The following is a 12,858-nucleotide window of genomic DNA, read 5'->3' as shown; positions in this document are numbered from 1 at the left end:
AGATAGTTTTATCCTGCCCTCCTGCAGGCCTCTGGGGTCTTAATGAGCTTCTACTGTTGCCTAGAGTTGTCCGCTATGTAGCTTGCACACTGTCTCTCTCCTGCCAGCAAAGGCATAGCATATGTGTACTGTGACTTTGGGGTTTTTCTTCTTTGGTGGAAGGAAATAGTAAGATTGTTCTAATGAACAAAATATGGGCTATAATAATTCTCTACTCATTAGATGAGTGCCTCTGCATGGCTGAAATAGCAAAGCAGGAAACAGAGAGAATGAACTAGCAATTGATTTTTGTCTGTCTTGCATTGACACTACTTAAGGCTGCCAGGGTAAGGGTATGTGAACACAGAAGAAAGATTGACCCTGAAAGAATGAACTACATAATCACTGCCTGAAGATCAGAGACAACAATTAACTTCACTTCTAGAGCACAGCCCAAAGCTTTCTTGGAAAGAAGACTAAATAGGAGAAATGTCCAGACCTACAGATACATACCAGCTCATACTGGGCCTTATTTCAGTCACGTGCTCTTACAGGCTAGAACTGGACAGAGATTAGTGCTCAATTTTATTCATATCTAAAATAAAAAATGTTTAGATTACTGATGGTTTAGAAGTTGTAGTCTAATATGAAAAAATTACAAAGCCACTTGCATCAACAATGTCATTGGAAACCATCATCCATATTCAATTTTAAATGATGTCAGAGGAGGATCAAGATCTTGTCTTGATCAAAAGTTGAATAACTTGGTATAGTAAGTTTTGGCTGACAGAGCACCGCTGACAGAACAGTGGAGTATGACAAGCCTTACTATGGACTGTGGATCACAAGCAACAGGAGACCAACACCTGAAACTGGAAGGCTGTACATTGGTATCACTGTGGACTGATTTGGTTGATAGTGGTAACTGGGACAGGTCTGTTAACTGTAACTATATGTATGAGTAAAGCTTTCCCCTGACAAGGCCTGCCCCTTGTGGTGGAGGATGCAGGCCAGCCTTGTTGGGCAGTGCTAAGATAAGTAGGAGGTGTTTCAACAGCATGGCACTTCAGGGGTCCATAAATGCAATGTGCCTTGGGCTGGTGGGCACAGGGCATCTGCTGCTGCATTCTGATCTGTAGCATCCACATTAGATCAAGCTGTAGTGTCTGGCAAAAGCATATGAAGTTTGAGTTGTATGTTGAGCAATAGGGTGGTCTGGAAACTTCCTTGAGAATAAGATGATTAACAAAAAAACCTGCTTTTGTAAATGTTAATACTATTAGGACCCAATGCTCACTGACTTACTGTTTGTGCCATATTCTTCTATTGTAATTTAGTGTGCAACAAGCGAATACACTTAACACAAGCTTGTATGTCACTGTTTGTAAGTATGAGTGCATGTATGAAAGATGTTTGACAGATGGCAGAAAGGCTGAGAGGTGGAATGTCATAGGAGCGTCAAGATTTTTGCCTTGATCAGGAGTTTAGAGTAACTAGATATAACAAACCATGTCTGACCAGCCAGTGCAAACAGGAATTGTGTGAGGAGTCTCAGTATGTATGAGCTCTGGATGTGGAAGTGACAGGAGAACAATACCTGGATGGGCTGGAAAGCTATATGGTGATAATGTGGACTGATTTGACTGCCAGTCTGTGCTGACATCTAGCTATAAAAACTCACAATAAAAGAGACTATGGGGAAACATCATTACAGAGATATCCAAAATGATGAGGGCACAAAGTGTCATGTGTTGATCCTAACCCACTGCCCAGAGCCTGACACTGAGACAGGTCAGAGTTGAGTGTTGTATTTGCACTGCAGGTGAGACCACCCTGACTCACTGGAGTGGTAGATGAGAGAGGGTCTCAGTTAACTCTCATTCTGTGCATGAGTAACATTCTCCCTGAGGGGCTGTTCCTTCATTCACCTCCACTTGGTGAATTCCACTTTGCCCTGTCACATTGCCTGTGCTCCCTTACCCCAGGACAAATGCAAAAAGAAGACTTATGTGACTAAAAAAACCCCAAAGCTTTTGCTTTCAAATGAGGTGTGAACAAAACTTGCACTTTTTGGCTTGAGTGTTATGTGTAGAGAGATTGGACAATTGACAATCATTGAATACATACATTAGAGCTTGAGGTCTTGTTAGTACTTGTTTTTACTCATAGCAACAGGAAAAAAAACACAACATGCAAATATTCCTCTCAATACATTGATATATTCAGATCACGTAAGATATTCTAAAACTTTATATATATATAAAAAAGTCCCTAGAATATATCTAATATGCTTTTCAGATGGAGGTCATCCAAGTATTTCCAACCAAAACTTCCAAAAGAATATAACATGCAACCTTACAATAAGGCAAAAAAAAAATATGGAAGAGATATTGGAGCACAAATCCTAATGCTAAAACTTAATGGGGCAAACAAAAGAATCAGAATTTACCAGGGGCAGTGCTTGCACCTTTGTTTTTTAGTGTGCTTGTGGGTTGTGGGTGGGGTTTTTTTTTTTAAGCACACCTATATTTGAAACACTCTGCACTGGCCATACTTGTCCTTTTCTCCCAGGTCACATGCAGCAGTCTCTCTGGGGTAATTATCTCAACTGAACTTTAGGTGTCCACAGTGTAGTTTCAGGCACGCACCTCAGGGCCAACCCTCCAAGCTCCAGTCACAGCCAAGAGATGTTTGGGCAAAACAAGGCAGCAGCATTCGCTGTGGTGCTCTCTAGGCCTAACGAGCTCTCTCCCTCTCCTGTGAGCAGAGGTGAAGTCAGCTGCAGTCACCTGCACTTAATGGACATGATCCCTCCCTGGGACAATTCCCACCAATAAAACCATGTGGTGCTTTTCCCTACAGGCATCAGAGGGCAGCCAGCCCTCTCCTCAGAGGAGACTTGCATTTCTCTGTCCTTGCAGGCCAGGAGCAAACCAGGCAGGCTTCCTGCTGGTAAAGAGTGGTTCTATCAGGACCCAACCACTTTCATAATTTTGGGTCATCTTCTCAGATGCTAAATGCTGCTCATCTCTTGAGGCTATGATTTTTAGTGAATTAGAATTACCAAATGCAAATACCAACACAACAAACCTGAAAGGCACTAGCATCCTACTTCAGTGCAAAACCTTGCACACAGATCAAATAAGACTCTTCCTCACACACACATGCAGAGTTACTCATCTCCAGCACACACTACAAGGAACCCTCAGGCATTTTATCAAGTGCACAGTTTGCAAAGCTTCTCAGGCTAGCTGTCATCCACTGACGCATGTGGTACTCGTTTCCCAAAGACCTTACCATCATCTGACAACCCCAGCCACACCTTCAGGACACAGAAACAACTGGCAGCTGCCATGTCTTGGCATGATCTGAGGAAAGTCTCACACCAACAGGTGTAAGCAGCAAATGCAAACCTTCTGCCCAAAATCCTCTGTTCAAAGACCAACACATCTCTTATTCCAGGCGCCATTACGGAAAACCAAGCACCGACCTTCGCAGGAGAACATGAACAGGCTGCAGAGGAAGCAACACAAAAATCTCAGAAGAAAATGAGAGGAAGGACAAATTGCATTTCTCAGCCGTGCTCTCCGAGTCTCATTATCTGTCATCACACACTCTACCCAGCCCCTTGCCACAGGAACACAAGGCTTTGAAACCTCTCCCCAAAAAGACAGGATCAAAGCAACCACCGCAGGGCTTTCCGCCCTTTCTCCTAGGAGATCCCACCTTATTGACCAAACAGACGGGCTTTGCAAGCTTCCACAGACTTGCGGAGCACAAGTCTCTGATGCCACCAGTTCACCTTGGTGCTGCTCCAGGATAAAATCTGACTATTTCTGGCAGTCCCTACACCAAGACCTCCAACATCTGGAGACAAAGCACAACACTGTGATATTAATAAACCATCAGCAAAACACCAGTAACTCAAGCATCCAGGAAATACAAAGAACCGCTGACGCAAAGTGGCACTTCACCTGGTCTTCATGCTGCCCTGAGAAAGCAAATCACAGGCATCGCACAACATTTTGTTTTGGAAAAAAAATTGCAAAGTGCATCTTGCATAAAAATTAGTAGTCATCAGGAAAAAGGGCACAGCCTATTAACAGTGCAGATGATCATTTTTGATGTTTCAAAATAGGGTGGCTTCTCTGGAGGGAGACAATCTTTGCCAGGACAAGTCTCCACATGACTTCTGTTAATAATTAAGACCAAGACAGAGGTCAGGCATGGAAAACGGTTCTCCTTGAGTCCAGTTCACACCATGCAGTCCACCTCCCCCACGATACTGACCCTGTACACAACCTCTGCACCTGTTAACCTTAGCTCCGGTCCCTCATCCACTGTCAGCAGCACTTGGCAAGAATGCCCACCAGGCACAATGCCTTGACTGTCACAGGGAAATTTCCTACAGCTCTTCAGACAGCCAGCATCTGTTTCCTGAACTGAGGGAGGGACAGTGGGAAGGAAAAAAAGAGGTGTGAAAACCCCTCGACTGGGATGATGGGAGGCCTCTCATGCAAACAGCTTCCTTTTAGTACTGTCAACAGAACTGAGGAACGGGCTCAGGTTACTCAGTCTTTCCCCTAATTTCACCCATCCCTGAACCAAACCCCAAGAGACTGAGTACACTCAGAGCGGATTTACGGAGAAGGAATCCAGAAAAAGGTAAAAGGCAAATTCTCCATGATATAACTGAAACATCACATCCTGCTGAGGATGGCTGATGGTATTGACACAAAACAGGAGGAAGATTAGAGAGACAACCAATTACCTTGTCTGCCGTCAGGTAAGCGGAGCAAAAAGTACAAAGCTACAAAGAAGCTGGGCATCTGCTGCGGGAGAGGCACCCAAAGAAAAATGCACCACTATACTCCCAACTAATGCTTGCACTTGAATAAATTCTCCAAGCATGAGCAAGCAGCACAGCTTCCCAGATGGTCCTTACCTAACATCCTGGACCATCTAGGGGATCCTGGAAGTCTGGGGTTTTTTCCCCCACTGTGCTGTGACAACTTCAACAAAACAGCATGCTCTTATCTGCAAAATTTCAAAGCCAGTTTGTAATGTGAAATTACAGACCACCTACCATTTATTTCTACACTTCTATATTTTATTCTGAAATATGGTCCACACCTCCCTAAAGACAGAGGGACAATGTGATCATCATGACACTCATTAAAAACTCACCATTCTTCTACAGCTTTCAAAAAACTTTAAAGGAAACTTCTCCCAAGACTAAAAATAACATTCTTTAAAATCACTGCTTTCTAAACTACTTCTTACAAAACAGTTCTCTTTTCCTCTCCTATTATCACAAGCAGAGGCTATGTTCATTCCACCTTCAGAGGGGCACTGAAGGCTGAAAGCTCCCAAATTCACATAGGCCACTGGCACCACTGGAGCTCAGCAAGAGCCTGGGCCACCATCGCTGGGGACACGCTGCTCCAGCTGAAGGGCTCAGAGCCCTTCCTCAGCGCGACACTCACAACCCACCGCCGCAGAGAGAGCAGCTCCGAGGACACGGGTGGAACCAGCGCTAACGCACACCAGCTCAGTGTCACCTGGGCCGGCTGCGGTAAGGCGGTGGCTGTCCCGGGCCCGGCCCGGCTGCTATTGCAGAGGCTCGGCGGGCAGTACCCTGCGGGGCGGCGGCGGCCTGCGTGCGGATCGACACCGTGGCAGAGCGACCCGCCCTGGGGCTGGGCACATGGGAGGTAACGGAGATCTCGGCTCCCGGAGGGGGCTTGGGTCGGCACTTAGCCCCGCTGCCACCTCCCCCCGGCCCCGGCCGGGCCGCGGGCCGTTCCAGAGCGCTCCGGACCGGGGAGGGACTGTGAGCGGGGGCGGCCCGCCGCCTGGGTTGCATTCTGGGGCCGGTGGCGCCCGCAGGCGGAGCCCCGCGCTGCTTTTCGGCCGTTTCCCTTGGCGTGCCCGCCCTCCTTCCTGCCGCCCCCGCGGGCAGGGGAGAGGCGACCCTTGGGCCTCTCTGGTCCGTGGGAGGCGGGCTCCGGCGACCGCAGCCGCCTCCCGGGCGCCGCGCCCGCCGCTCGCCGTCCCTCCTGGCCTGCCAGCCGCCGCTCTGCGGAGTAGCTTACACCCAGGGCGAGGTTACCGTCAGTCACCTGGCAATAAGGTACGGCTTCAGAAGACAATTCGCGCGTTTCAAGCAAGTTCTGACAAAGAAACTTGCACCACTGTTACGATGACTGCAAAAAAAAAACGATCAATGTTTCAGGTACAATGCCTGAAAACACACATTACCGGATTTGTCCTAACAAGATATGCTAAGTTTTCTTTGTGCACAGCTCTTACACACCTTTTCAGGATATAGAAACACGTGTACCTCCCATCTCTGAAGGAAGCAGCTGACAGAACCTTCAAATGACAGGCAGGATGTGCCCACGGGATGAGCTGGGCTGGAGCATGGTACAGCACTGCATGGTGACATGGATGACTAAGGTGTAGGCACAGCACTGGGAAGCAAGGAGTGCTGGGCGAGAAGCACTGCTGAGCTCTCTGGACCAAAGCTCGGTTCCCCCTGGTCCAGCTCTGGAGAACCATCCTGGTGTCTGGGGCTCTGCTCCACCTGGCTGTTGGGCTGAGCCTGCGTGGGAGTGGGGCTAACAGCTGGAGGCTGGCTTTGAGCCCAGGAGCCTGCATTTGTAAGATGAATATACCCTTAAGATCACTGCATGGAAGAACTCAAAACCCCTTTGTATGTGTTTCTTTAATTTCTAGATAACAAGGAAATGGCCTGTATGTTTTGATTTGGGATCTTAACCTTCTTTTTTCAGTCCCCAGCTGGGAAAGTAGCAGCTGCAGTGATGGCTGCCATCGATGCTGCGTACCACCACTTTGATTGTGCCTACGTGTACCAGAATGAGAGTGAAGTCGCGGAAGGGATCAGACAGAAAATCAAGGAAGGCGTTGTGGAACAAGATGACCTCTTCATCATCAGTAGGCTAAGGATCTGCTGACCTAGGATCCAGACGAAGGCCTGCTTTGTGTAGAACACGTTCACAGGAGGAAATTCAGAGTGGTGGGGAAAGGCTGTGTGCTATAGTATGGGGTAATTCAGAGCATAGTTCAGGTCAATACCAATGGAAGCTTCTTTTTGTCACCTTAATTTATAAAGACTTATCTAAGAGATGCTCCACATTCTCCATTTTCATGAGACTGTTCAAATTATGTATTAATAACTGCCAGTAACATTTGCAGCGCTACTGCTGCTCCAGTCCAGGAAGACCATGTGTCTCTTGTGTGCACCAGCACTGCTCCGGTGCTGCTCATTCAGCTTTACTCTGGCCAGATGACCCAGGATCTTGATCTCTGCCCATGAGACTGCTGCTTGCACAGCGTCCTCTGCCCTTTTGATACTAAGATCAGGCCTCCCACCTGCAAGTTTGAGTTGTGCTGCTTTACTTCTGATTATGCATGGTCTTCTACAAATCCAAAATATACTAATTACCAATGACTTAGCCTCCTACTTTGTGGAAAGGAGGGCTGTACTTTGCTGCCTGACAGAAATTCTTTCCTCTGTGTGTTACAGAATCATGGAACAAAAGAAAATGCTTCTGTTTTCCATTTCTGACTTTAAACACCGACTCCTTAATACAGTACAGATTGAGCTGACCTTTGGTCCAGGAGCCTTAGTGTTGTTCCACAGACCTTGGATTTCAAAAGGTGAGGCTTTCTGACATCCAGGTTTCATAATTCATGTACTTCAAAGGAACAGATGTCTCAGTCTATTTCTAGTCTTAGCTTTTCCTTTCTGCTACAGACAGGGTAAGACCTCCATCCTATCTGTTGCTTTTGAGCTTGTCAACTGTTTGTCATACTTTCAAAGCTGTCATGGTTAGTTTTATGTGAACAAAGCCCTTGAGTAAAAGTGTCAATGATACTCTGACATCAGCACAACACACTAAGTGTAGAGCAATATGGAGATGCAAGAATCTCTCTCTGTTCCTGTATGCCTGAAATGTTCTGATTTTCCTAGTGCCACCAACTTAAACTGAGGCTCCCCTCACAAGAGACCTCTATGTGTACATAATACGTTGTTCAGCAGATGTGGCTCACCCTAGACCTAACTTAAGTGTTCTTGGCACCTAAACAGGTCCTTATGCTCTTGAAAAAAAAAACTTCAAAAAAACCTCATTCTTGTTCTCTCTTAATAGGCATGACAGAGGAGTACAGCAAGCTTGTTTGTTCCACAAGTGATGTGACTTGTTTATCTGCATGTGTTTTGGTGACTCACCACTTTGCTGGGTCCAGGAGATAGACCTGTTCCTCCTACTAGGAATGGTTGCTGGCAAAACACTGTAAACCTGCATGAATGATGTAGACAAGTATTAGTATTTTCTGTACTAGAAGTTAAAGCTATCATGGTCCTCAGTTGTTTTGGTATTAACTTCCAACCAAAGAGTGTTTTAAGCACTTTGTCACTGAGAGGCAGGAGAGGAGCTGTTTCCCACAGATGACAAAGGCATGTCAATACCCATAGGAGGTTAAGTTCAGCCACAGTGGGAGAATCATATCTTCTGCCCTTGGCAATCTTTTCCATGCTTTCATTACCTTCAGCAGTCATAAAGTTGTTGTATATTTATCGTACAGGATACAATATAGCTTTTCAAAACATACATGCTTAGTCGAGCTGATGTCTTCAGTGGAGCTGCAGACCAGATTGCTTGACCACAACAACTACAGAATTGTCTTCACCACAGTTCTTAAACTGCTCAAATACACTTTGCAGGAATAAATATATTTTAGATAGTGATCTTGCCTACAGCCTGGAGTACAGCCTTCCAGTGCTGGCCTGACAAAACATTATTGATTATCATTATTTTCCACGTGTAAATAACTTCGTGTGAATTTCTGCCATCTCGAGAAATGAGCCTTTGGGTTTTGGGTGAGATGGAAGACATGGCACAAATACAGCAGTGCACACTTTTCCCCAAGAGACAAATTTTGCATGTCCAAACAGTTGTCCTTCCCTTCCCATGAAAGGAAACAAGCCATACCAGGAAGAACATCTTCAGGCCCTGTCTTGTACACTGAATGCTGACTTTGCTCCTCTTTCTGTTGGGCCATGGAAGAGTTGATGGACTGTGGTCTGGTAAAAGCCATTGGAATCTCAGACTTAACCATGAGCAGACTGAAAGAATCTTGAACAAGCTGGGGCTGAAACAGAAGCCTGCAAATAACCAGGTAAGCTGCTAAGTGACTACAGGTGAATAGTTTCCAGGGATTATGAAGATCTGATTGCAGTTGAAGGACAGGCTGGAAAAAGGGAGAACAAAGCAGATAACAGCATGTTAACACCCTATGATTATTTCTGGGTACACATGAGGATGTTGTAGATCTCCCATATCCTGACAGGGCATGAAGTTGTAGTACACAAATTACAACCATAACTTCTTAAAATACTTTACTTGTTCTGTTATTAGTAATAGCATCAATCTACTATTAATAGCAGATAACTGTTCACACAACACATGCATTTCTTCTCACTCACGCAATGCACATATGCACGCACAATTCACTCAGTCACCCAGTTGGAAATGGCAGGTCAGTTCTAACTGTATATGCAGAAGCAGAGCATGTATTGGCACACCAGTGGCTTCCTGGTATCTGCCCTGAAGATTTTTTATTTATATAAAATAAAAATACAGTGTGTGTATACACACATACACAAAAAAAATTACCTAGTCTGTCTGCACCTAGCAGCCACCACCCTTTTGTATGCAGTAGCTACATAACATGCTGTAGATGCTTATTTCTCCAAGTGGCTTTGTACAGATTCAGGCATCTCTTAGAGTTCTGAATTCAGTAGTTCTTGTAGGTTCACTACGAGTACTAGCCTCCAGAGCTTATCAGTCCTAAGGGTACTTCAACACTTTCTCTGTGTGTAGTTAACAAAAAAAAGAGCAGGCTAAAAGAAAAAAATGCATCTACATCCAAAACTACAGATATCTACAGAACCCCTTCACATAAACTCACAAGATGGGGCTTTTATAACAAGAACAGAGAAGAAGGGAGAACAGAGCAGATGCAGCTTGTCCTTCTAATCCCACGCCACATTATTACTGAATATACAAGGCTCTGGGGTTTTCAATATTTGCTAAACTACTGCTTAGAAATCTCAGAGAAGCACCTCAGAACATACCTTCTCAGAGACCAAAGAAACCAAAGATGAGCTTTATGAAACGCTCTTTCCCCAGAGCAAAGGCCCAGAGATGCAAGAAGCTTTACTGTAAAAGCAAGCGCTATGCAAAACTAAGGCTGAATAATACTTTGCAAAGACTGCCCCATTAGAGCAAAAATTGACCTGTAAGTGCATTAGGAGATAATCCCTGGAGCGAGTTACAGCAGTTGTATTACTATCAATCTCTGTTACTCCTGTGTTGTCAGGTCAAATATAACCCATACCTTGCCCAGGAGAAGCTGATCAAGTACTGTCACTGCAAAGGGGCTGCCATGACAGCATACAGTCCCCTTGGCTCTCATCAAAGGCCATGGTAAGGCTGCCTTGCAATTTGAGAGGGAGCTGGCATGGATTATGCTTGAAGAGTCACTGAGACAGCAAGTGCACCATTCATCACTCATCTAAATACAGATTTCTGTTGCTATCTTTCCTCTGTGTAGGGCTAAGCCAGAGGACCTGGATGACCCCAAGAGATCAAAGAGATTGCAGCCCAGCACAACAAAATGATAGCACAGGTACGTAGGTGCTGGACAGTGGGTACACCTTCTTATAACGCAGGACAGCTAACGACAACATAAGGGACAGGCTGGCTTTTCATTCCCTGTAAACTGCAGTGCTCTTCTGCAGTGTTAAGTAGCAATGCAGGTTTGTTTTCTATGTGGCCTTCAATGCATGCTTGCAAGGGCTCTTTGACTGTCAACAAGAAACATTTTCTTGACCCGTCTTCAGATGCTGTCATGTTTCAGCCTTCCCATCTAAAGTCCTGTTGCAGAGAATGAAACCTTGATGGAAGTCCAGGTGGGAAGGAAAAGACTTGATTGTCCCAAAGCTGGATGGGAAAGGAGGCCTTCCATGGGAGGCTCCACCCTTTCCCTCTTTGCTCTTCAGGAAGCACTACCTAGGCCACAGGGACGGGTATGATTTGAAATACAGCTCTGCAGAAGTGGGTCTAGCTTAGGGAAAACAGCTGTTGGAACAGGCTCTGCTTCCTCCAGAACAGGACAAATGGTGTGTTCACCATGGTCTGTTCTTGCAGATTCTCCTTTGCTTTCAGATCCAGAGAAATGTGACTGCAATTCCCAAGTCTGTCACACCACAGCGCATTGTGGAGAACTTCAAGGTGAGTACGAGTGACCTGGGTGCTGCCTTTCAGGGATGGCATGCCTTCCCCCTGCGCAGCAAGCGGTGATCCTTTCTCACCCTTCCCAGGTCCTCCTCAGGCCAGAGGACTGGGCTTTTTCTCTCTATTTACCTACACTCTCCTAAGGGCTAAAGTTAAGATTACAGTCTGTGAGCTGAAGTGAACAAAGTTTTTTGGAAACTGTATGCTGATAATCTTAGCAGTCACCTTACATGGTGTTGCCTATTCTGCAGATTGCAGATGAACTGGCACATGGTGCTTGACTGGCACCCCAGTGCAGTAGCCCACCACAAAAGGCTTATGTAGAGCAAGCACTGTTAAGAAAATAGTCCTGGTATCCATAAGCCTTGTTGCTCCATTGTTAATTTGGTGGTCCTTGATTGAAACTGGTCATCAGGATTTCAAAAGACTTAGCTCAATTAAGTGAAATATGAGTGTCTTGTAGATGTTCCTTTGGAATAGGACAGAAAGATGCATCCTTCACAAGTGGCGGATGCAATGCTAAGTGCTGACCAAGCATCTTGCAACAGCTGGCATGTGTAACTGCAACTTTGGGTATTCTTCTTTGTTCCCTCTGCCAACGAGCTCTTGGAAATAGAGAGAGATGCCTTTGCCTCCTTCATGAAGCAAGACTTTCTTCTAACCAGCTCCCCTCCCTTGTAGACTTATTCTTTAACTTTATGGGTTTTATTTACAGTCTGATTTATTCAGAGAGGTGGCTTCCAGCTGTTTCTCTTGTTAGGTGTTTGACTTCAAATTGACTAAAGAGGAGATGGCAACTATTTTCACCTTTAACAAAAACTGGAGAGCCTGTACAACAAGCATGTAAGTAAGTGGTAGCATTCAGTATTTGTTTTTTCCAAACCCTTAAGTTACCAATACTATATATACAGAGATTTTGCATCTAAACATTGCCTAGAATGCTGGGAGCCTGAATGACAAAGTGACTTGAATGTTCCCAGTGTACAATCAGCACATGCTATCCAAGAAAACAAATATGGAACAAATCTAAAAATCCATTCTACAATTATGTTGTTCAGATCCTGCCTTGGTGGCTCCTCTAAGCACCCACTAGAACTTGATTTATTAAAAAAAAAAACCTGATGGCTGAAATGAAGTTTTTTATTCCCTTCAGGTGCAAAACTTACACGGAGTACCCTTTCAATGCAGAAAACTGAAGATGGTCATAGCCTGCCCTCCTCCAGAGCTTGGTCTGATATTCTTTCTATCAATTTATCTGGCTTTCTTACTGCATCACTCCTCCTGCAGCAAATTAAATCATAGGATGTGTATTTGGTGATTATTTTTTCTGTTGTTTCTTTTTTTAAAGAAGGATAGATTAAAATTGAAAGAATTGAAATTTATTAAAATAAAGAATGAAATGTGGGCTGCAATGATTCCACGTTTTGGCAGAGAATTATTAAGGAGAAAACAGGGAGAACAAAGTTCTCCCGTGTTCAAAGTTCTCTCCTTGTTCAAAGGAGAAAACTTTGAACAACACATTCACATTTATACTCTATCTTGCATCAACACAACA

The sequence above is a fragment of the Phaethon aethereus genome, assembly GCF_964289735.1.
Source record: "Phaethon aethereus genome assembly, chromosome: 1".
NCBI classification, from domain to species: domain Eukaryota; kingdom Metazoa; phylum Chordata; class Aves; order Phaethontiformes; family Phaethontidae; genus Phaethon; species Phaethon aethereus.
The sequence above is the reverse complement of the archived record's forward strand: the minus strand, read 5'-3'. Positions refer to the sequence as shown.